Source organism: Melopsittacus undulatus, chromosome 9, assembly GCF_012275295.1.
Source record: "Melopsittacus undulatus isolate bMelUnd1 chromosome 9, bMelUnd1.mat.Z, whole genome shotgun sequence".
Taxonomy (NCBI): domain Eukaryota; kingdom Metazoa; phylum Chordata; class Aves; order Psittaciformes; family Psittaculidae; genus Melopsittacus; species Melopsittacus undulatus.
This window is the reverse complement of record NC_047535.1, coordinates 17,668,142-17,694,868: the sequence shown is the minus strand read 5'-3', so window position 1 is coordinate 17,694,868 and position 26,727 is coordinate 17,668,142. Positions and strand designations below refer to the sequence as shown.

The 26,727-nt window shown below is 38.4% G+C and overlaps 1 protein-coding gene across 1 annotated transcript in view; it reads right to left on the bottom strand.

Annotated features, from left to right (window-relative positions):
• THSD4 (thrombospondin type 1 domain containing 4) overlaps positions 1-26,727 on the bottom strand; it is a 252,659-nt gene that overhangs the window by 157,294 nt on the left and 68,638 nt on the right. The window lies entirely within an intron of this gene.

Sequence of the window (26,727 nt, the reverse complement as noted above, 5' to 3'; positions counted from 1 at the left end):
TTTAGTTCCATGAAAATTATGGCAAATTCATTGTTCTTAAAGCATAACAACATGTTATGACATTTCATAACACCTAAATGGCAGCAAAATCACACTGTAACCAGAAATATGCACAAAATTAGGCTCACATATAGGCACTGGTCAGTTCACATAAAATAAGCAGTAACATTTAGCATTAAGAAACACATAAAGCAAGCTAGATGCAAATGTTGAAAAATTCCATTCTTTCCTCTTCTTTTCCACAGGTTACACTTTGGTAGCTATTCCTTAGTTCAAGAGAAAATTAAGCAAATAACATCTCTCATGATCTCTGATGACATGCAAGAACCAGATGGAAACCAGTCCACTGACTTCTGGGTGAGAATAACACAGAAGACAAAAAACAGTCTCCATAAAAAAATCTGTTACTTAAACAGATACAGCCTAATGCTTTACACTTAAGCTATCACGTTTGTTAAGACACCTTCTATTTCAAACCATCTATCATGTAGAAATTGCACACAGTTCATTTCCCCTGTTTTCCAACTGAAATAACAGTACCTTCAGTTTCTTTCCAATCAAGAGTAGCACTATTACACAGTGACAGTGAGGTACAAACAGAAATCTGTTTTCTTTTGACAATACTTTCCTTGCTGCCATAATTAAAAACTCAAATTCCCCTGACCTCACCAAGCTTCGGGTCATACCCTATAATGTAAATGAAACCATTTAATCTTTCAAAGATGTTATATAACTTAGCCACTTAAATATGGTATTACCAGGATTTTCTACTGGAGTGTATTTCTGAATGTTCAGCTAAGACATAAAAAATAGCCAAAATAAATAAAAGCAATTATTTCAAATACATATTTAACATTTACTTTCTGTAAGCGTATCGAACTTTTCAGCTTAAATTCAGTCACCCCCTGTGCAGACACAGGATTACTGCAGATTTCCAGCATTGCTGAATTTTGGATCTTAGATTTCCTTTTATGCAGCTATTTAACGCCACTTGTACACATCATCTACTGTGTCTGGAAATCTTTTGATAAAACCCTCAAAACCTCTACTAATTTTAAGTGAAGTCAAAGATCTATTTTCTTAGTTCCCTTTTTGTAGAGAATATGCACACCATGCTCAAATAGGTATTTTTTCCATTGGCTACTTCTTTAAGATAAATTAACTATCATTACAAAGGTATTTCTCGCAGGTTCAATCTCCAAGTATAACAGTTAGTTTTAATGATAAGCTGAGAATTTTTCTTAGCAACTTAGTCACTTCACACATAACTATTTCAGTATTATCAAATAAATACAATTCAGCTTTGGTGATTCATTATAACAGAAAATAACTTGTCTTTTTCTGTGTCTGAAAGTGTCCTATTTTTATAACCTGCAACAACAACTATCAAGCAGCACCTCTGCAGCATACATTTACTTATCTTCCCATTCCCTAAAATCAAGCCAAACTAGCCATTCTGGGCTCCTGAAATGTCCTTATCTTCTGTGTTGATTCCCTTTAGTTCTAAGCATCCTGAAGCCTCACATTCCTGTACTCTTCCTAGTATCTCACGTTTGGCTTTGATCCTTTAAAATATTTATTCTGGAAATTCTCAGTCTGCCATCTAGATCCCAGCTGAAGTTCTGTGCTACTCATAAAGTTGAAGAAATACTATTTCTGCTGAAGCATGGTATTCTTTCATGGACGTACCCCTTCCTTTATTTCTGATTTAATAGGGAAGCCTACTGCATTGCTAATGCAGCTTATCAACAACCACAAGCAGGCTAAGCTTACTTGCTCTGTTAAATATGACCCCTGTTTCTGCTTTTGTTCTTTCTTATTAGGAACTGTTCCTGCTCATACAAAGAGCACTGTCTTTAGCCAGTACCCCAGAAAAAAAGCTTAAATAAATAAAATATTAACATTAAATGTACACCAGAATAAAAGTTCATATGAGTATCTCGCACTTTGGCCTTTGATATTCTGGTTCTTCTGATGAGCAACTATATAAGGCACTGTCTTGGTTAGTCATATAAAAATTACTATTACCTAAAGACAATGTTCTCAGATATGTGAAAAATCTTTCACCTAAGAAGAGAAAAATCAGCTAACTGAATTGCTGCTTTTGAATAAGAGGCATTTCCCATTAGAGTTTTATATAAGCACTGTGTATATACTATGCATAAATCACAGCAGAAAAACACATTTTAGAATTCCCTTGTAAAACAAGATACCACACTAGTAAAAGCATTCTACTGCTTATTAACCTCAGATGTATATTGATACCCGCACCTTACCCAGTATTTTGCCACAACTCTTGATTTTTTATGGCTTAAGCTGTAGGTCAAGCTACACTATTGGTTTGGCAAGTGGACATAAAATGTCAATTAAACAATGAGCTGTGAAGCGATTGATTCCACACAAGCAACATTTCAGTACTATGTCATCTGATCCCAGACTTTACAAAAGGATCCATCTGACCTCAGGGAACAGAGTAAGGCTTCTAGGTTAAGACCTTCCAAACTATCTGGCAGCAAGAGACATTTCTACTCAAAAGTGGGGTCTTTTTAAGTGTGACACAGTTACTAAGACAGTTCACTATAGAGGTTCTGTATCACATGTCCTAATATATTTGCTTTTCATTCTCACACCTACTTTAGCACAACTATGGTCTCTATCAAAACGCATCAACTCCTGGATGAGACACTGAGGCACAGGGAGCAGTGAAGGAGGTCCTGCCGCAGATGAACTCTCTCCTCCAGGACTCGCTGTGGGTCCAGCCACAGCCGGGCACCTCGCTCCTCTCCACAGCACCGCACTGCACCACTCCCACCCGCGAGGGAGCCCGCGCTCGGGTCCCCCTCCTGCCTTGCGGCCGCGCTCTAGAAAGTTCGGCCCCGCCTGACCCGTGAAATGCTACATGGCGCTGGAAGTGGCGTGGCCTGGTGCTCCCCCATCCCCAGCAGAGCCGTGCACCTGCGTGAGAGCCCTGTGCGGGTCTGCTCTCACAGAGGGCGAGATCTTGGCCCTCACTGATTTCATTCAAGTGTCAGAAATCCATGTCCTCAAGAAACACCCAGCCCGTCTCTAAATACTGTGCACTTTTAAAAAGGCATTTCAATTTCAGAAACATTCCTACGTGCAGAAGCTTTTTACCTGTTTGCATTTCATTAAGAAGGAATATTTCCAAATGTTAAACCTTTACTCAAAGGAAATTCTCAAGCCAAATTAAGCACATTGCTCCTTATGCTGTGCTCACAGGCACTTGGCAGCAGCCTTCCAAGACCATGGCTTGAAGCAGGTCCCTCAGTGCTGGTCAGAGCTGACACAACCCCTAAGAGCAGGAGGAAGAGGCACAGGTTCCACCTCCCACCACTTTAGCCCAGGTTTCCTGTCCTCCACTCAGTTCCTTTCCCCTTCTGATCCTGGGTCTTCCCTCTGCAGAAGGCCTAAAAGGAATTCCCCTCCCTGAAGAGCTCCAGACCTGAGCAGGGGGTCCTTCTGGGCTTCATGTCAGCTATTCCCTTCCTTCACCTTCCTCTTCCAATGTATTCTGCCATCTCCATCGACCTCTAGCCCAAGGAAGTGCAGCAGAAGACAAAACAGACACAGTGGAATCACAGGTGAAGTTGGCAGTGGAACTGCTCAGCAGTGAGCTTGAGGAGATGCAGTGAACACCCAGCAGGCAGCTTGCCAATGCACAGAAATTCATTCTAATGATATTCTTAGGAAAAAATGTTACAAGAAAGAACATTCCAACTGCAATACATTTGCTAAATAATGTATTCAGCTGTTCAAAGGGGAACTAAAAATAGCCACAGAACCAAAAACCAAAAAAAAAAAAAACCACACCAGGAAATTATGTGCAAATCAAAACAAAATGCAACTGATCAGTAAACTACTGACATTGCACACAACCATACACTTACTCCCCTTACAAAATGTAGTTAAGTTCCTCCTTTCAGTTCCTGAGACTGCAAGCTTCTTGGAGCATGTACTGTGTCTTACTGCATACACATTGAACCTCCTGCCACAGACAATGCTAGCTGTAGCACTGAATCAACAAAGAAATTTCAATTTCCCTGTGCCGTGAGGTAGGAACTGGAACGTACAAGCTTTCCTTGATGGTTACTCAGTCCAAATCTTAATTTAATGTGAGATCCAGACTCCCTGTTGTTATCTATGTGGCTGTTCTAGTCTCTGCAGAACATTACAGAATGCTTTTAACATTTGTCAGTTTTTGTAAGTTTGCCTAAACATCTAAAAATAGTTAATAACAAGCTCTGCAATTTGAGAAACATGCCTTGAGGGTGCCCATAGAGAAGTGGCATGCACACTCTTGGCAAGCAAATACCACATTCATGCTAATACCACATTATGGGATTAAGTGAATTTAAATTAGGCTTCATTCTGTATGCACACTGCCTTGTAAAGTCAAATTCAGTGTTTCTCCATAACTAGCCAAGATACACTCATCTATGATGTGTCAGAAACAATTGTTCCAGGAACAAGTTGTATCCACATAGCTCAGTTATTTTCATGGCCTAGCTTGCCATGAACTGTAATTCAGTATTTATTCATGATAAAACCTACAAATCTGCTTCACAGGGAGTGTAATGGGGCATAGCAGACACTGGAAAAGCTTTTAAGAGATGTGCTAATGTCTATTCAAGTAACATCTACTTTAGTTAAAGCTTATCAATGCTGTAGAATTTCAGCAGTAGACTTGCAGGTTACTGACATTCTTGGTTATCACATAGAGGCCAACAGGACAGAGAAGGACGGATGGTTTTGGTAAGGAGTTTGGCAAGTCTTAAGCTTCTGCATCCACTATAGTTGTTAGTAGAACTACAGTAAGTCTATAAACTGATGTCATCTAAATAAAACAGTGGCCTCTTCCTTTCAGGAGATGTAGTAAGTACTGTACTCACTAAGGCAGAACTTATAGTTTTGCAAAACCAAAGTTTGTTTACCTGTTTATTTTCATATAGGAAGTGCTTTGGACAAATGTACATACAAGAAAACGAAGACAGTACACTACTAGCAGAAGTCTAGTCCTTTTGCATACTGCTGTGGCTATAAGCTGACAGCTACACTGCAGACTTAAGAGTGATACACTGTGCCAGACACAGACCTAAATGTGACAATTCAGTGCTAAAAAGCATCCACAGTGATCACTTGTGGAGCCCTGTGTGCATGGTAACTAACCCTAATGGTGTAGTACTAAATGCAGGCAACTTTGTTTATGCAGCTTCCTAAATAAGGAAGGAAAATGTGTAGGAAATGAAAAATACCACATTCCCTACAAAGCTTTCAAGAAAACAAAACTACTTTATTTAAGGCAAGAAAACAAAACTACTTTATTTAAGGTTTCACTGTTCAGGATAATAGACTGTGTTGGCTCAGTTATTAATAATGGACCATTAGTTCAAGCTTTGCAATTTAGCAATGGAGGCTATCAGGTTCATCACGAAAGACTGATCCTCAATCAGGCTGGTTTTCTACTGATGGACAGTAACAAGGTTTTGAATGGGCCAGACACAATAAAGCTTTTTACAGCAGTTACCTATTTCCAGATTTCTAAGTAACAATATGCAAACATTTTCCAGGAAATAATTATCACATAACTACTCTTGGTCTTTCCAGCAGAAATACTAATGTGGTGTGACGTTTTATTTGAGTCTCTTTTGAAACTTTGTCCTTATTAGGCTTGGGAACATCTCTTGACAATAACCAGAAAGAGTTATGTTTATTTTTTACTTTGTCCCTTTCAGTTTTCTTAGCTTCTCATAAACTTTTATTATTTTGGCTCATATTATTCCCTTCCCCCCCCAAAAAACAAACAAACAAACAAAACCAAAAAAATCATTTTCCATTCTTCATTCCAGTGGTTAAGGAACACTTCCTTTTTTCGTTTGTTGATGCTTATTACTTCATGTTCGTTACTTCATAGATACTTAAAATATTTTCTGCCGTGGGGTTCAGATGATGCTGCTTTGATTACAGCTTTTACAGGCATTGGTGAAATCCTATAAACATGATTATAGAGCCATAATTAAATAAAGCATCTATAAACAATTGTGCCTGCTTCAAATCCCTGCATATTGCAAGGTAGACAGTTTTTCCCAGTTGAGGGTATTTCTGTATCCTCTGATCACTGTGGAAGTCTGACTAAACAAACCCTTTGGGAAACCACAACATAACTCTCAATTCCTTGCCTTTGCTGTTTCTTTGTTAATAATGATTTTCTTCAACTGGTGCTCAAAACTGAGTTTTTATTTGAAATTTAAAAAATACATGCACATCTGTCTACAAAATCTTCAAGATGCATTCACTCATAGCAATTTAATCTATAGATGTCAATGTGCTGTTGGCCTCCATTCTGTAAAGCACTTGATCAGGTGGTTTATATGAGTACCTGAATACCGCTGGCTTCAGTAGAATTGCCACAAGTTATATGTTTAATAGTAGCTCAAGGCCAGTACCCTTTTAAGTCCACCAAACCATTTCCTAAACCTGCCTGTTTTCGCATCAGCCTTTCCTTCGTTAGGCAGTCAGAATGCAGACTGCCATTTGTCAGTCGCTAAAGACACTGGCCACTGGATGTCTCCACTGCTCTATGAGAACATAGATTAAAGGTCTTTGTCAGAGAGAAAAAGTTTTTTAAAAGGCACTTGTGTATTTACAAGCCATCACTCACAGTCTGCATATAGCGCACAACAGCTGCACTAACGTGCACTCTCTGGCCCTTCAAACAGCCAGGAGATGGCAGTTTCATTCAAACCATCATTCACACTTTTTGCTTCCTTTTAAATCCAGCACAGCTAAAATTTTATCAGTAAAACCCTCATAATATGATGGGTGAAGAAGTGTCCAAAATATCAAACACAGGTAATTCTAATGGGTAGGGAAGTTTTCTCCTCACTGTTTTATTCTTTTGCCCCAATAACTGGCTAATTTGTGTAAATCTGATGAAATCAACAACTTACAAACTGTATGCCTTGACATCCCGTAGAAACAGTTTGAAAAACATAGGCTATTAGGATTTCATGAAAGATGGCTTCTCTTGCAGGGATATTATACAGCATTTATTAACAATAAAAATATTTAGGGAACATATTATTAAAGCCAAAACTATAGAAAAAAAATAACAAATCCGTATCATCTCATCCTCCAGGTTGTTTTGTTTTTGTTGTTTTTTTTTTTTTTTATTCTGGCACTAATCAGAGAAGAAAACCTGCTACATACAGTGCAATTTCTCATCTGGAAAACACCATCATGTTCTCCACCCCATGAAGTGCTGACCACTTCCTGAGGGAGGCTGAGAGCTATCAGTCCCAACTGCTATTAGCTTGGGGTGTTCTGAAAGAGCTTGAAACTTTTTTCTGTCTTAAAATCTAAAAGAGCTACATATTTCTGTTTGACTCTGAAAACTTACCTGGCCTCTGAAATCTCAGCTTGCATCCACATCTATATCTTGAAATACGATTCTATCTCCATCAGCAGACTAATAGCCAACAATAATGTAAAATTGTTGTATAAAATCAATGCTTTGGCAACAGCAGTTAATATACCTCCAAATCCTGCCTTCAGACTTTCCACAGAGTGCGTGGGCATTTTTATTCAGATCAATTCTACTGAAGAAGGAGTTCATGTCACACTTCAGAATAATAAATGCCAAAGGTAGATGGGAAGAAAGGAGATTCAAGTTCGGGCTTGTGAAACCCCCAACAAGATTCCAGACAAAAGCTTTCTTTTAGTCACCTCTTAAGGGAGTATGTTTATGCTCAGAAAGTTAAATGCCTTAGAAGTCTCTATCTTATTAAAAAATGAACTCAGTATTTGAACACTAAAGATTCCCAAAGTAATGTTTTTCATTAAAAAATCATTAATGTAATATACAGATATCTAGTATTTAATAAAACTAACAAGGATCCACAGAAAGTCTTAGCCCATGTTTGTGTACCATTGGAGTTTTCATGTAAAGTAATGGCATGCTTTCACATATGTAAGTTACTCCTCACTCAAGTGCATCCCAAACTTTCTTTGCCATGAAGATTAAAAATTACCAAGCAACCAAATGTGACAGCAGTGGGAGGAGGGAACACAATGCTGCTATCAAGCTCCTGTACAGAATGAGACAGCTTTTCAATTCCTTTTGTTGCATAACTGGCAACAAATCTTTCTTAAACCAAACTTGCTCTGAAAAGTACAGCTTGCATTAAAGTCACAATGCTTCTCAAAGGTATGCTTCTATAGGCTGAGGGGAGGAAGATATCAAACATTTTATCTTTAAAAAACAGAACTGTAACATTTCTTACAAGAAATGATGACACAGTATATTTTTTAAATCTTTGTATCATCATCTTTCATTTAATTACAAGACTCGGACAATAATAATAATAATAATAATACATTTCTATTTATATATTAGTTTCTTTAAACAGACTGAATTTGGCAAGACTTCCCAGACAAATAATTCTGAACCATAATAATGCATAATAATCCTTATCATTCCCTGCCTCTTTATCCATGCTTTCTCCAGAAAAAGTGATTCTGGAACACATCTTTTTTCCACAAATCCAGATTGCGGACTGATTAACAGATGATTGCAGATCATTTCATATCTCTCTGGTTGATAACCTTGTCATTTCCAGTTTTCAGTGCTGATATGAACATAGCAGCTTTGATGAATACAAACTTAAAATCCACTACCCGTGGCTGTATAAACTAAATGAACACACAGTGGATTTACGCAATCTGCAAATAAGCTGCCTTTTAAAAATCACAATTATTACAAGTTTGCTTTATTAAGCATTATTCTTTTCTTCAGAAGCAAACTGTAGATAAAATAAGGTTTTGTGAAAAGCTCCAGCACCTAGACAAGACGAGACAGTTGTTACTGAGAAATGATGGTATGTGGATTCTTTAATGGTATGCAACTCTCTGTGCCAATGAAATCTAGGTCTAAAGGGAAAAACACAGAAGTCAGTTCAAGGGTGAGGGGGAGAGTTGGTGTGCAGACTCAGTAAATCAACCTGATCTGATAGTTTCAGAATCTATGAAAAAGCACTCATATTATTTTGGTTCTCTGTGATGCCCAGTTACATTGATGCGAAGCTGCAGATACCACAGAGTCCTGAACCAAACATGCAGTAAATGTATTGCTATTATACCATCACCTATGTGTAAATTAATGCAAATATATCTTACATTCAGCTGAGCTATTTTCCTGCTGCCAGCAGGCAAGGTCTGAGATTCCTATTCTCACAGCTAAGGAGAGAAGCTGTAACTTGGGCTACACATGAAAGCTTTGTAACTAAAAGAAAGCACCTACTTTTATACTCTTTATACACAGGATCCTTAGCATGTGTACATATCAATGGGCAAAGCCAGAGAGATTAAACCTCTTTTTTTAATGCTTGTAACTGAAGAGTCTTTGTTCTGGGACACCACCAAGAAATTACCACCTGAGGAGCCACTGGAGAAAGAACAAAATCAGAAATGAACAGCAGCTAAAAGTCAGCCCTATATTGACTGTCACTGCCCCTTAGGAAATATTTGTCACTATGTTCTGACTGAGCCTTATAGACTTAGGGACTGACTTGAGTAAATTACTATTATGGGGTGATGAATGCTTCTGAAATACTAGAAGAGGCTTGTACTTATTTAAATATTAATATAGCTGGGTCTAAAACGTCCTGAGTGTACTTTTATGGCCTCCTGCCACAGTCCTTTAATAGGCAAATAAATTCTTAAGGAGTCGTTAAAACATTCTGTGCTTATATTTACATACTCAAAGATATTTATTTCCTACATTCTCATAAACATTAGTTAAAAAAAAGCATGTTCTTTAGAACAGTGTTTTCACTAGGATTCCAGTGACCTGAAGCTCAGGCAGTTAACTTGAAAGCTGCTTTCCTTCTGGTAAAGTACAAAACATTCAGTGTTTGGAGATTTGGGTTCACGTTACATGTATTTTTAGATGGGTTTTATATGAAAGGCTATAGTGATCACTGTGGAGACTCAGGATTTCATAGTAACTTTGCTTCTGATCTTTTTTTTTTTTAGGTTTTTAAAGTTTTCATTCTCTGATGACCCCTACAGAAAACTGAAAGGTACTGACTCAGTGAACTTGGATCTGACAAAAGTCTGACTGGAAGGCACTGGGGAGCTAGTTATTGCTCCTTGATAATGGGACCTGGTCTCCACTAGCTCTGTCCCTAGCACTACTAGCCCCGGTGCTCTTAGCCATCAGTCTTCAGAGTAACAAAGATTAAGTTCTCTCCTCACCCCCTGTATCTCTCTCAGCTAAGGGAAAATTACAGGGTCTGATAAAATACTATTTTCATGTTGAGAGTTTTGCCCCACAAAACTAGAATCTATCTCACTCATTTGTGGCATTACCTAAATCCCATGCCCCCTGGCACAGCACTAGGGTGCCCAGAACTGGGCTGTGGGGCTTGTTTCTGAGGAAGGCTGCAGCCACCACTTGCAGGGAAGCTGAATACCAGAGTGCTTTCCCATTTGATGTGCCCTTCTACCTGCAATTTTGCTGGATTATCATTACATGCAATAAAGAGAACTAGATACTCTAAAGAAAGTATGTGGCAACTTTCTTCTTTCATCCCCCACATTCTCCCTGAGAATTTGTTTTTTTGAGACAGATGGAAAGAGCTGATACTGTAGGTTTTGCCCTCGGACCTTCAAGGGGTCACACTACAGGCCATGCTGCCTGCATATAAACCTGGGGTGCCTAGAGAAGGAAGGCCCAATGCACTCACCCCCAGGCACTTGCAGAAATTACTGAAGCAATCTCAGAGCACTTGTTATCTTTGAGGATTATGCAGGGTGTGTCAGATGCCAGAAAACTAGAAATGGACCAATAGTTTCTGAGCTGTAAAATGCAGAACAAGGAGGAGCTGAAAAAAATGCCTAACAAGTCAACTCAGTTTCTTTTCCTGGAAAAGCTCCACGAGAATTCAAACCCACTGTTCAGAAACACCCATAAAATAATCAAGGCAGCAGTAGCAATCAGTATAGATTTGTCAAGATAAAAATCTTGTCAAACCCATTTAATTTCCTTCTACAAACAGGTTCTGTGTGCAGAAGTGGTGGCTACAATTTTGCTTGGTTTTTCTAAGGTGTTGGACAATCCTTCAAACTAGGAAAATACTGTCTAGAAGAAATTTCTATAGGAGATGTGCCAAATTGATTCGAAGACTATACTCAAGTAGTTCACTGGCTAGGTTTTGGTATCCGTTGAGTGAGAATCTGCAAGATCCTTCCTAAGTACTGTTCCAATTCATGTTTTCATGCATGAGGTAGATGATGGGATAAAGAGATTATATTAACAGGTAACATCAAGCTGGGAATGGCAGCAAGAATATGGAGGGAAGGATTACAGAAAAATACTAACACTTGGGGAAGGGTCTGAAAAGGCAGGATGCAATGTCCCACGGTGCAATATCCTTCATTTATAACAGAACAACCACCTGCACAAACACAGACTGAGTAACTAATGCGGAAGCAGTAATTACCCACAGAATCTGGAGCAGTGACAGTGGATCTCATTTAACATGAGACATCAAAGGGGTGAAGTTAACAAAAAATAACTATTGTACAAGTAGGCATAAAACAGAAGGTAGTCTGCAAATCGCATCAGTAACTCTCACATTCAGCCGGAGCACTGCATCCACATCTGGACACAGGTACATGTGAAAATCACGCAGAAGAGACAGTGCTCTAGAAAACATGACCACAGAGAGGGAAGATTCAAATCATGGTACCACTTTGAAAAAAACAAAGGGGATGTCAGTATCTCAGAGAGATAATGTACAGAAGAATATAAAACTGTTCCAATGTGCACCATGGACTGGAAAGGAGACAATGGGCCAAAGTTGCATCATGGAAGATTTATGTTATATTATACTTCACAGAAAAATTTCAACTGGAAGGATTAATTAAGCACAATTTCATTATGGAGACTGCAGAATCTCCACCACTGAAGAGTGGCACTACTATAAACTGAATGAAGTCCCTGTACTCTTTTAAAGGGTTCAGTTTCCTAACCTAGAGTCTCACAGAGCACACAAGCCTTCCTGCACTTACTGACTACTTCCTTCTTCCATAGACCCTATTTATGATACAGCAATAGCTTTCATTCAAAATATTTTTCCTATCATACGGTAAACTTTGAGATGACATTGTTTATACCATTAAGGAAATTGTTACCATTAATACAAGCAGTACACAGCAGTTTCTGCATGAATAAACCTCACACTGTGTCCTCTTCCCAAAGACATGCAAATATTCAAGCAGAGTCCTAGATACACATATGTTCAGAGTTCAAAATGAGAAGGAAGGAAGATTTTCTTGCACCTGGCTGGACTCTGTCCCAGAGCATCACACCAAGGAGTATTAAGCCTCAATTGTAAAAGTATTTCTGATAGGTCAGGTTTTGGCTCTTGAAGGCACTAAATTGTGAAATTTCAGTTTTGCAAATGCTACCTCTAGCAGAAAGTGTAATTAAAGTACAGAGATTCCTGTCACCAAAACTGTGTATGGAAAGCATTTTCACTTGATCAGTGTAAAGCTGTAAGTCTAACATAGTAGGACCAATGTAAGCACTAACACTTAAAAATCCTTCTATAAATATTATCACCATTATGCCAAAACCAACCCATACAGTAACTGCAGCAACAAATGCCCAGATAACATCAAACACATATATCTGGATTTCAGGCTGTTGATTTAAAGGTTGCTATTAATAATCTCCTTGGTTTATACAAAAATTAGACTTAATTAATGAAATATGTTGCAACTACTTCAAAGCATCTTACATACTCTGAAAAGCTTTGTTTCTATCGACCTCAGATTCACCCCTTGAGCCATTTCAGTATCAATGTTGTAATAGGATGCTGGTGGTCAAGCCATAGACCTCTAATAACAAAAAATATCAGCATGAGCATCTGGTAGTTAAGTACATCCTTCGAAACCAGAAAATCCTTCTCTTGAATGCTACCATAATTGTTACCATCATAAAGGAGCAATACAGGACATGTTTGCTTAAAGCTTCACTTTTTAATTTTCATATCATGGTAGCCAACAGTTACTTCTCTGTGAAAGTACCAGAACCATTGTGAAGATCTGAACCAGTAAAGCTTCTCACTTCTATGAAATGTAATTTTAAGGTATTAAAGCCACAATTTATAATCAGTTTACAAAGAATGTGTGAGGCAGATTAACCTATTGCTTGGCATCCATGCAGCCGGGCTACTAGACACAAACCAATACAGAATTTTAGTGGAGATGTAGGACATTGCAAAAGTAGTTTCAAACCCTCAAGAAAGCTAAGTTAACAAACCCTGTCTAGGCTAGTTACATTTGTTCTTCCCACAGCAATTAGGGGGGAGAGGGAATGAATGTTGAAATGTGCAAGTCATTTTTTAATGTCTATATCAATTAATGTTTGTTACTGGAGCATGGAAAGAGGGGTACATCTTCATGTAGCTCCCTTAAAATTTGCTAAAGCTGTTCTCCCCACCCCTACTGAAGTTGGAGTCAATGCAACATAGTAATGCAGGAATTCTTACTAGCTTGGCAGTAAGTAAGACTGCAGCCAAACATGCAAGCTCTTCACTAATATTATCAAAAAATAGACAGCAAGCACAGTTTGTAATTTAGGGTTCACCTGGTACAGACCTTAGCAAGGAAGAAATCATTTGTGCTGAAATAGCAGAAGCAGCTTTACGAAGTGTAAAGAATGTGAGGGGGAAAGAAGGAGAAACTTCAGCAAAACAGTGTAGTGAAAAACACTGGGTCACATTCACAGGCTTTAACTTACCTCTCCTTTAGTAAAAAAGCAGCTATACAAAAGCTGCAGTTAACAATTATCCATTTTCAATTGAGACCATTCTGTACTGGCTCAGACACTTTAAAACTATACACATACAACCTTTCAGCAGGTCACCCTCCCCCTTCCTGCTCAAAATAAGCTGGTTAATTCCTTTAACCAGCCTACTCAGTATGATGCACAAACCATAATAAGTAATCAAGGATTTTGGGAAAAAAAATCCAGTGCCTCTCGTCACAATTAACACAAGAAGGTTTTGCATTGTTACTCAATACCCAGACTAATAAAAGCAATTAAATATCTATACTCAATCCATAGTCTTTTTTATTTGGTTTTCTCCTAATTTCTAAAATACTCTGCCATGAAAAAGCAGCATAGACATGAACTGGTGCTACCCTACCACTGCAAGGGAACAGCAGGATTGTATCTAGTGCAATGACTATGTCTTCAAAGGAAAATAGGAAAGTCAGAGGGAAAACACAGCAGCTCTCAAGTTGCATTAGCTGCCACCCTTGTGGAATTGATAATTACTGGACGAGAGATGGTGCCAAGCAAATGACCTATTCAGGTGCATTTTGAGATGGAGATTATTGATGAAATAAATATTTTGAATTTTGCAGCTCTCTAAAACATCTGTGAGCTTCTGTTACAATATACCCAAAGACAGTGACCCTACTAATAAGTACTTGTGCTACATAAACCTTACATATGCTGACACCAACCATACCAAAGTTTATTGCCTGTATATTGACCAGCTTATACAGAACACAAATGCAGAACAAAATCATATATTAAATTAATAGCATACTCTTGAGAAATCTAGTGAAGATGCAAGAGAATTCAAAACATATGGAGGCATTTTCCTTGACTATACTCTATATTAAATAGGAAGATGTATTAGTTACAACTGGGAATTACTGTAGACAGCTATCTGCCACAGACATGCTGCAAGATATATAACATTAGAACATTTATAGTGCAAATGCCTGATCAGAAATGCTCACTGCCCTGAGCTGCACAGATGCATCAGGAAAACTGTTTTGGTTCACTCATTACAAAAGATGGCCCTTATCCCAATTAGAACACCATCTAAGCTTTAAGTTATGCCATGAGCAAATAATGTAGAGTAGCACAGCTTGTTATATAGGATGGTTAAAGCGTAATACACAGCCCTGGTGCTCTAGGCATTATTTCTTACATCAGACCAGCTCTCTAACATTGGGTTTTGGCTAGATTTCAGTTCCTGTACGCTACATATACAGCACAGAAGACTCATACCTAGGCTGTCAATTTCCAAAAATAAATAGACTTTAGAGTAACAAGCTAATTGACAGAAGTTGAGACCAAATATGTCAGTTTTGAAAGAGGTTATGAGAATGTAGATGGAAGGACCTATAGACTGACTTATCTGTATAAACTCCGGGAAAAAAACCCCACAACAGAACTAGCAGAACATCAGTTGCAAATGTGTATACATTTAACTACGTTTTACAATACATATAGTCATTTAAACCGCTTATCTTCTAAATATTTTCCATCATTCTCCATCTCTCTTGTATCTCCAGTCAGCACGTGCCTGGTCAGATTATTTTATGGTGCAAGATATCTCTTTCCATTTGCAAACATCTCTAAGTCCGAGGCCACAATTCCACTCTGAGACAGCAAATATAGACTCACAGAAAGTTCCCACAGAATCTCTTTAACAATCAATAGACAATAAGGATAGCTCATGGGAATGAGATGTGAATGAAATGTATTTCCACTGAGCTAAGCATATTAGAAGATAGCTGGAGTCAGAAAATAATTCTTGAACTAATATTTTATTTCCACTGAAAGACAATCACTTCAATTTTGGTAGTGATTGTGGACAGGGCAATGATGGCACTGACGTGTGGTTTGGCACAATGTAGCAGTACTAGAAATAGGAAGAAGCATGGCTGCTGATTCAATGTGCTTAGTTTAGATTCAACTAGCTAACAGCAAAGATGAACAAGTAATAGTACTTTTCTTTTGTATTTTCTTTTGTATCTACAGTGAAAGCAGTTGAGATTATTTCAGAGTAATTTCCAAAACACTTACAACATTGGTAAGACAGAACTCTTTCTCCTTAGTGTTTAGACTCATTTATAGTTGTAAGAGTTAAATTAAACATGAAATTTAGTTTCTCCTAACAATGATGGGTAAGAATAGAATAAATAGCATTTCAGGCAGAATGCTTTGTATTAGACCCTGCCATAGCTAAGACTTGCTTTATTGCATTGGACAAAAGAGTAATCAGCCATGTTCTATAAATTACAAACCAGAAAATGAGGATAAATCTTCCCTTCTCACAGATTTACTCCTATAATTGCCAAAGTGTTCACATAGTACTGTGACAAGAGCCAAATAAGTACCCAGACAGGTTGAATCTTCTGCTCCCTAACACTGGGTAGCTGACATGGTATCAGTATATGATCAAAGCAGACTTATGTTCAGAGTGAAATAGCATTCAGACTGAGAAAGCATAATAAAATTGGCATTTAGGTCTTCAAAACAGCTTTTAAAGGCAAGAATTCCTGAGAAGGAGGAATCTTCATATCTTCATATTTTCATCTTCACACAGAAGACAGCATCAATTCTATCTGCAGCTGTTTTAGGCAGGAATATTATTACAAGTATAATCTGACCACATTTTAAACTGGATTTTATCCAGTGTTCCTACAATACCCCAAGGAGACTTGATCCACTGATGAATTGTAAACTGATTTTCATTGAACAGATTCAACATTTTTCAAATACCTTCTTTAATTTCCAAGTGACTAATGTGCACTGTTTCCAGCAAGATATTTTATTCTAGTAAAGGAAACCAAAGCTTTTAATTTAGGAAGTTCACCTTCTTCCTGCATATGCTACATCTTTTCTCCCTTCCCAGCTCCCACTCCAAATGAAAACAGAACTCAAGTCACAGAAAGGCTAAACGTGTCAGCCCAGCTAACCATAGTGACTTTCCATCTATCCAAATGCAGATTTATGCAGCAGAAGTTGCTGTCCCCAGACAACAGGACCTTTGACATTTTCAACTTAAACTTTCCAACTTAACTATTATCACTTGGAAAAAGTTCCATTTTTTCTTTAAAATGAGAACGCTGCAAAGATGCAAGAGAAATGACTACAAATATTTGTGTAGGTAACTACCACTGATTTTAACAGGAGCTACTCAACCACTATTATCATGGGTAATCGTCTGAGAAAACTTATATACGTACATGAAAACAAACATACTGGTTTTGACTTACCCACACTCTTAAAATATTTAAATATTGCTTTGCTGAACCAGTGCCTAATGAATCTGTACGAAGTGCAGTATTTCTTCATGATTCATTTCACTCAGGTTTTCCCTGTGCTCCTCCTCTAGAACTGGAACCCAGTCCCTATGTATAGCCTTGCATGGTCAAAAAGACTATGCATTGCCAATACACTTCATCTAGCCACCACCCTCCATAAAGAGGTCCCTTGTTTATGCTTCAAAGCCCTGATTTAAACACTCTTACTTCCTATACAGATTTGATGCAAAGGAGAACACAGCTGGGCAGAGCCATCTCATTCTCTGCACCACAGGAAAGAAGACAAACCATGGGCACTTGCCCCACCCCATTCCCCAAGGTGAGTAGCAGTAGCCAAAGGAACTCTGTAATTCCAGTTTTTCTGCCAGTCAGGATACTGACTAAATAAGTAAGTAAATGCTGCAGAATGATCTTATTGAAAACCCTCCAAATTTCAGTACAGCAACAATCTCTTAATATTGTTTGAACACAAACCAGAGATTGAATGTTCTGCAATAAAATTTGTCAGTGACGCTAACAAAAATATTAAATTTCAGCAATATGCTGACTTTTTAAAAACGGACATCTGTTTATATTTAGGTGCTTCATGTGACTATATTCAACAACAATGAAAGAATGAGAGCATTCCTTCCCCCAAATCCCTCCAAAACTAATGGGCTCTTAATCAGCAAGCTGATTAAATTGAGAAATTAGCACTGAAGGAAATCAAATCATGCAGTCCTTGTTTGAGGGAAACACTCCTACTGAAATAAAAGGGATGAACCTAAAGTTCAAGTAATTGAAATCATTTGACATGAGTCAGGATTGCTGGATTTGGCACAGGATGAGTAAGGGATCCTAGACTGTCCCTCAGTGCCTCCCCATCTTTGTCTTCTGAAACTTACCTGGTCCTAGGGCTTCAACAACTACATTATGTTGTATCATGATCTTGAAGCATGTAAAAGCAGAACCTTGATAGAGCTGAGAAAGTCTGGTTTCACATCTGAATTACTGAAAATTTAAACCACAGGGATGAAAATGCTAAAGTACCTATCTGCTGTGATCCACTCTACCCACCCCAGCAAGAAGTATCACACCACCAAAGTGGTTGCCATTCAAATCTCCATCCTTAGTGCTGCCACACCTGTCTTCTGTAGGAAATGTCTGTTGAAGTTCAGCCCAGCATACTTTTCAGTAAGCCCTACGCCAAAGGCAGCTGTAGTTTTCTAGTAGGATTTATGCACTCCAGCCATCACAACCAGCAGTCCTGTTGCCAAGGTCTTGGGGAGTTCCTTGCCAACCATCCGAACATTCACAGCTGGCAAAGAAAACTCTAAAGCCTCAACCTTGAGATGCAATGCTGGGTTGTCACTGCTGTGACCCATTTTGGTGAGTGACTGAATATTTTTGTTCTAATGGGTCATTTTGAAGAAGTATTCAATGTCATTAGAAACAGAGACAGCCAGTTTCCCAGCACAGTTTCAGGTCACATACAAGATTGCAAAGAGTGCTTGAACTAGGAAACGAGGAAGAGACAAGGACAAACACGGGGCATTAGGTCTGCCTGGGAACAACTCTGAAGCGTAAACATTGCCTGTCATTCCCATTAAGAAACTGGTATTTGCTTATTTATAGCTACTGATCTCTTATGTCTCACATAGATATTTTTGTGAGGACAGAAGATTTTCATAATCATTGAAATATACATTAAAACTGTATGTTTTCACAATTAACAATAAAACAATTCTTGACAACAAACTGAATTCATACAGGCAATTTAGTCAGCATTACTCAAATTACTTCTGGAAATAACTGAGATTTTAATGCACTTCAAATTTCAAGAAATTGAAAAGAATCACAGTGAGATCTTGGGTTTTTTTGTTCTTCTGTTATGTAAATATAAATCTGAGCTATTGACACTGAAGATTTGAAGTGCTTCAGCAAAGGTTAAGAAGCTGGTTCCACTATTTTAAAGCATGAGACGTGAATAAATTAGAATACAGTTCATAATAAGATTATCTTCAGGTCCTTTCCAGTCCTAACTGTTTTATTCTATTCTAGTCTATTCTATATAGTGTGTCAGAGGATAAAAAGGAACCAATGATGATGCTAAACTGTAGGTACTTTTACTATTATTTATTGCTTTCCTAGACTGCCATTTGCACAAGCTATATATAAGCAAACTCCACAGAACACTGTTTATACAACACCCCTCTTTAAAACCATCTTTTCTTACAGAAGTGAAAAGGCAAACAAAACTGGTTTCCTTCTTTATAAATGTGCAAGGAATACATGTTTCCAGTAAACTAAGTAATACCCACTAATATGCTTTCACAAAAGAGCTAGATTGCATTTTATTGCCACTTAGGTAGTAACATCAACACTTTAATAATCCTGTTTTCAGAGATCTATGTAAAATGATCCACCACATTTTGCTGCTGTCTGGCAGACACTATACAAAGTTAAGCATTCAGATGCACACAAACAACAAGCTCTCCCATTCTGTATAGGACCACAGCCTCATATGATTCCCCCTCCAGATGTACAAATCTGAGCATCACAGAATATAATCTTTCACCATCACATGAAAAAGGGTAGAATAGCAAAATTCCCATCAACAGTCAGGAGTTAACCTACAGAACTTTAAAACTACCATGTCTTTTAGATATCTGCTACTGAAGAAATTACACTGTAATTGTAGGACCAACATTAATCACACTGAACAGTTTGTTTTTACATGGTAGGATGCTCAAACTTTTTGTGCTGTGTCACAGCTTTCATAATGCTGCTGTAATATACTAATAATTATAAGCATATACAGTGGATTTCACAGGCAAGACACCTGCAAAATCTCAAAACTTATTTTATTTAAAATGTATGAGCAGAAAAAGCAGGAAATCAACAACATACACTTATGTGGGATCTAGCATCTGCTCAGCTTACAGGCTGAATGTTTAGACCAGGTTAGGTGAGAAGCACAGATCTATTTTGGAGATGAGTTTGAAATCATCACATGTTAGTTAAGTCTTGGGTTTTGCACCTTTTGCTACTCCCATAGATATTAGTACACGATTCTCATTTGTGGTGAAGTCAGCTTCAGAGGGTTCCTTCATACCACCTTCTCTTCAGCCACTTGTGGGAATTAGGAGATGGGATCATCTTAGCTTGGTTGCACTGCCAAAGCCAATGAACTGTGTGGTCACATTTTACTAAAGAAGAACTGACAAAAAACCCTTACAACAGTCCAAAGACTGTGATCTTCCTGGTTGTTTAATGTGGACTAAAATGGCCCTTTGGAAAGTGAATAAGGCAATTACCTGAGGACAATATCTTCTATAAAAATATGGGAAACTCCAGCCACCAGCCATTAAATATCAGCAAACACAAAAAAAAGAAAGAAGGTGACATTACTTCAGGATTGTGGTTGTCATGCTTATTTCTTCCCTAAGCCTCAGAAAGGTAATTTTAAGTTTAAAACTTTAGCAACAATGCCGTTGGCTCTGATGATCAGAGTTGATGGATTTGATATCAGCAGAGCCCATCTACTTTCTTACATTTTGAATTTGGACACTTAAGCTGTGGGACAGCCCTCTTCCATGAATAAGCTGAGGTGGGCATGCTTAGCCAATTCACAACCATTGGAAAAGCCACAAAACAAGCAAATGAGATGGCAGCAAGGCTTATTGTCTTCACTTAGCTTTTGTTGCTTCCTTTTCTGAAACGCTGACTGAGACTGTTTGAAGGCAAATTACAAGAGGGCACTGCACTTTTCAGATGTCAACAGCCAATAAGCAGGATCAGACTATGCCATTTTTATGCAAGTCATGACTCCTATTACTGCCTTCACTAAAGGTCAGAAAGTCTGCAGATCAAACAAATATATATTTCCAGTCAGTCAGCCAGCCAGCAAGCCCAAGTGTATTTTGAGACATCGGATGATATGGGAGTTCTGGGTTTTTTATGCTACCCTGTAGAACTCACATCTGGTTACTGGGAGCAGTCACCAAAAAAACCCTAAAGTAAACAGCACTCCAATTTATTTCCTGCTTTGTTTCTAGACTTTGATTCTGCAATCATATTTATACATGCTTACTTCTGAAACATTAGCAGTCGTTCATTTATTTGGAATATTCACCTGACTAAAGTGAAGTACAGAGGAGGACAGAAAGAAACATTCATTTTCAGTGGCTTTTGGTTTTGTTGTTGGGATGCTGTAAGGCTCAGCTTTCTTCTCTTGAAAACAGTATGTGACTCAGTGAGCTTTTTTACTTCTATTGTATTCCTGAATAATAATTACTGCATAATTAAACCACATCTTTCAGCATTTATTTCATTTCTTTAAGAGCTGCCCTTTTGGAACAGCCTTTGGAAGTCTTGAAACTGTTTTTCAATTCCTTTTGAAAAACAGTGGGCTTTTTTCTTGCACTGAGTTTATTTGGTTTCTCTATTTGTGGACTACTTTTATTTAGAGTTGAATGATCTTAAGGGTCTTTTCCAATCTCAATGATTCTATGATTGTGGAAGGCTCAGCTGGGATTAGCAACCAACTTCCTTCTACACTAGAAAGAATAGGGGCTCTAACCTGTGCTTAAAAACTACCTATTTTACATGACCCTTAAAAGGATACCTATATTAAAAGACTTCATAAGCACTTACTGACAAGACAGGCATTCTGCAAAATGGTTACTGCTTGCAGCTCACATTCTTAGACTGTGAGCCCATCATCACTTTTATGTAGGTCATTTGTTTCACAGAAGTTTCTACTCCTTTATTTGAACTGATTCCTTCAAAGAAAACATATGGATGCACATGGAAACATGCAGCACCCCAACAATGAACTAAAGGCAGCCCAGAGCAAACCTCACAGACAACTGCTTAGCAGGAATATACTACAGTCTTAGAATTAAAGGAATCCTGATTTGGCCTTCATAGCAGAAGTGTGCATGGCTAATCTAGCAATACAGAAAGTATTTCCAGCCCACTGGAAATATTTCCAAATTCAGAACAAGTGAGGCAACTCTTGGAAGAATCAGCAATGAGCGATTCACATCTTTCTATGAGGTAAACTAGTCATTTCAACTTGTGATTTATTAGGAGTATTAAGGGCAAGCTATTAAAATCTCCACTCTCTGGATCTCAAACAAGATCATATTCAGAAGAGATTCAACATGCTCAGCAATGTAAATTTGTGTAATCATCTAGATAGCATCAGAATTCTTGATAATTGTAACCATACTAACATAAACTGAAGGGTTAAAAAGATACCACTGGACAGCATGACAAACAGTGTTACCTTTTTCTATTGTTACTCATGGAAAACTAAAAATATCAATCTCTCCATCCTTCAAGGTACTGACAGCCCTACTTCTCTCACATTCAAAAGACTGGACAAGATTTTCCTGTCTTGATAACCACAGACAATGGAGATCATAGCACTTCAACAAAACTACTTCTAGGAATCACAAGTGCAAGGTCGACTACAAGACTGAGTTCCCATTTCCCAAAGCAACCTGAAGACAGAATATATTCCTGAGGAATAAGTCATTATGAAATACAGAGTTTGATGCAGTTCATACAAAATCTACAGGTAGCCTGCACCCGCAATGACTAGATCAGCTCCTCAGTGGGATACAGAGTGTTTCCTTCTCCCTAACACCTCTTTGGCTAATTACAACAGAGCATACATACATGCAGGTATGTGTTGACAGACTCACATGCTAAAGGTGGCTGGATGCAGTCTAGGTGTTGTGCCTAAACTGCACAGCAGCAGTTGCATGATCAGCTGAACCAATAGGCCTTGCTGCATTTTCACTAGACAGCATCCTGTTTTGGTTTTGCTTTAGAAAGTTAAGGCAACTTTTCCTGTTTTGCCTTAATAAAGTTAAGGCAACTTTTTACCAAAATGCAAATGTATATATTTGAGATCCATCATCTTTCTGCATATAAGGTGCTTCTGAAAACTATGAACAGCTTTCTACAGTCCCTCATCCACACCATGTTCAGCTCTTCAAGAGTTTCCTCTTTAGGGCCTTACTAGAAACTGACCTACTGGCCCCAAATGACCATTTGCAAGGTCCAGGAACACATTTAATTCCTTTTTTTCATGAATTTCAGTGTATGATATATGAAAGAACTAGTCCATACAAATTTCACAGCTCTACAAGCCTACAAGTAGCGTGTACCGCCCTTCTAAGAAAAAGGCAGAGGGATCAGTTATCAAGACGTGGCTGGGAAGGAGACAAATTATTCCTACCTAAGGAGAAGTGAATCTACAGGGAGCCTCTTGATTCCTTTGGTAGGCCAAGCAGCAAGTCTTACATCCAAGTCATAAATTTAACTCTGCAGAAGAGAGGCTGCTTCAGACTCTGGGCGTGGTGTCAACTCCTCCTGGGTTAGGGATAAGGGCCAACACTCCACTCACCTCAGAACGCAGAACTCCTAAACACTTTGCTTAAAAATCACTAGTAACAAAACATGTAAACCTTCTGAAGCAAAAACTCCAGGTACTACTTCCTGATGCAGTGCAAATTGTTCCAAATGCTTGAAACAGTTACCAATGATTTTCACAAAATAACTCATTTAGAAAAGAGAAAAAAATTAAGGGGAAAAAAATTATAAATAAATGGTCTCATTTCATAGAATCATAGACTCAGAGAATCTTAGATTACTTAGGGTTGGAAAGGACCTTAAGATCATCTAGGTCCAATCCCCCTGACATGGGCAGGGACACTTCACACTAAACCATGTCACCCAAAGCTCTGTCCAACCTGGCCTTGAACACTGCCAGGGATGGAGCATTCACAACTTCCCTGTGTGACCCATTCCAGTGCTTCACCAGCCTAACAGTAAAGAATTTCTTCCTTATATCCAATCTAAACTTCCCCTATTTAAGTTTCAACCTGTTACCCCTTGTCCTATCACTACAGTCCCTAATGAGGTGCTCCAGTCTCCTGATCATCCTCGTGGCCCTCCTCTGGACTTGTTCCAACATTTCCATGTCCTTTTTATGTTGAGGACACCAGAACTGCACACAATGCTCCAAGTGAGGCCTCACAAGAGCAGAGCAGAGGGGCAGGACCTTCGACCTGCATAATTAAACTTTTTGCATATATGTAAAGGTTTAGGGAACTTGCCATTAGAATTGGTCAAATTTGATTAATTGATCAAAATTGATCAGTTTGACAGTGGGATTGAGTTCTGGTGTCCTCAACATAAAAAGGACATGGAAATGTTGGAACAAGTCCAGAGGAGGGCCACAAGGATGATCAGGGGACTGGAGCACCTCCCCTATGAAGACAGGCTGAGAAAGTTGGGGCTGTTCAGCCTAGAGAAGAGAAGGCTGCGTGGAAACCTCATAGCAGCCTTCCAGTATCTGAAGGGGGCCTACAGGGATGCTGCAGAGGGACTATTCATTAGGGACTGTAGTGACAGGACAAGGGGTAATGGGTTGAAACTTAAACAGCAGAGGTTTAGATTGGATATAAGGAAGAAATTCTTTACTGTAAGGGTGGTGAGGTACTGGAATGGGTTGCCCAGGGAGGTTGTGAATGCTCCATCCCTGGCAGTGTTCAAGGCCAGGTTGGATGAAGCCTTGGGTGATATGGTTTAGTGTGAGGTATCCCTGCCCATGGCAGGGGGGGTTGGAACTGGATGATCTTAAGGTCCTTTCCAACCCTAACTATTCTATAATTCTATGATTCTACATAGCATATTGCCACTTTCATTAAAAGCCTTCTAACAAGCAACTTTTTATCAAATAGCTGATGTCTAACACATTTTAGATGCACAAGCTGAAGAGCAGGTTTACACCCTTGGTACTAACAGGAAATTTAAAGTGCCCCTCTATAAACTGCTAATAAAATAATTAACTCAGCATGGGAAGTAATAAGCAATCCAGTGATGAGGTAGGAATTTTCTAGAAAATGCCCTATCCACATTAAAAAATTTTAATGCCCTAAAAATGGGGATGATAAAAACAATCTCAAGAGTCTTCTTTTTACTGGAGCTTTTCTTGCAAATGACATCTGTGCCACTTAACACAGTAGTGCTAGAAGTATTGGAAAAAGGTAACATAACTCAGTAAACACCACAGCATGGATACTATAATGCTGGAAATGCTACAGTACTTCCCAGATACACAGGAGTGCACAGCATAAAAGGCATGCCAGAAAGCACTGAGTTTTCACGAGTGCCAAAGCACTCTCCACGTTCACCAGAGCACTGAGCAAGGCAAAATAATCACGATATTTTATGTGAACAATGTGACTGTCTGTATGACTCCCTCAGAGCGAAGAATTTCCACTGAAAAGTGTGTGCAGATAGGCCTTCTCTGTTCTAGTGACACACAATTGACTCAGATTACTTGTATGTGCCTGCAAGTTGTGCATCGCCTGAGTTTGTTTTTTTAACATAGAGCAAAATTGACCGCAATTCTGGATAGCGCATAATCTCACACTTAGATTATTTTGTAGTCATTACTATTAAATGCATTCTTAAAATTACATACCTGCTTTAATCACTTTCTTAGTTGGGACAGGAGTTTAGTCAAGGGCATTTGTAACAACAAGTTTCATTCTAGCTAAGGGCAAACAATGCTTTTTAGAAGTATGTGAAACACTCTCCCAGGCAGTGTTGTGACACATAAGCCAAGTCTCTGGAGAAAGAATAATGAAAATAGTTATCTCGCTAATATGTGAATTAAGCTTTGTGGTCTTTGGTGCTTTGTCTTCATGAGTTTTAGTTCCAACAGCATGATAACAGGCACAGTTCCAGCCTTAAAAGGGGTTTGTTAGAATGCTTTGGTTTTTTATTTTGAAGGCCTGATCTGATGCTATTGCATTCATTATGAGTTTTATAATCAACTTTGATGGAAGCAGTTGGAGCCTAAGTGAGTTTATATGAGAAACAGACCTTTTTTTATTACCAAAAAAATATAACATTAGGCAAATGCTATCTAGCTATACAGGGCCTAAAAGGAGCCTTTTATGACCTAAAGATCATTACTTTTTCCAACTGACTGAAAAAGTAACTAAAAGTTTTGGTGTTTCCTTTGCATTTTTAGCTAATAGTTCACAAATTTTTTCAAGTTTTCTTTGGAGACACTTTTCATTCTAAAGTTTTCTCACCGTGTGATTTGTTTGGGATAGTCCTTGTCTTACTACGCTTGTTTATTTTTGTGCCAGGAGAAAGATTAGGAACTCTGTGCAGAACTAAGCAACCCTCTAATTCAGTCCTCACCTGCACGACAGCTCATAATTGAAACATCCCCTCATTACAGATTCACCGTGGTTTGGTTAGATTCTAACCTAATAGGTTTGTTACTAATGAAAGACCTTACCTCAACTGTGTCTGACAACTGACTGCTCCTGTATTAACCTGTTTGATATAAGAAAGTTTTAGGAGTAGCTCTTTACAAAGACGAATGAAAGCTTGCTACTAGATTCAAGGCTGCATGAAAATAACTCAGTTTCAGGTTTTGGAAGAAATATTAATCTTATTTTAAACTAATGGACTGGTACATGGGACCACATCTAAAACCTGCAGCAGTCACATTTGCTTGATCCCTATGAGCAATCCAAGCACACCTTCTGG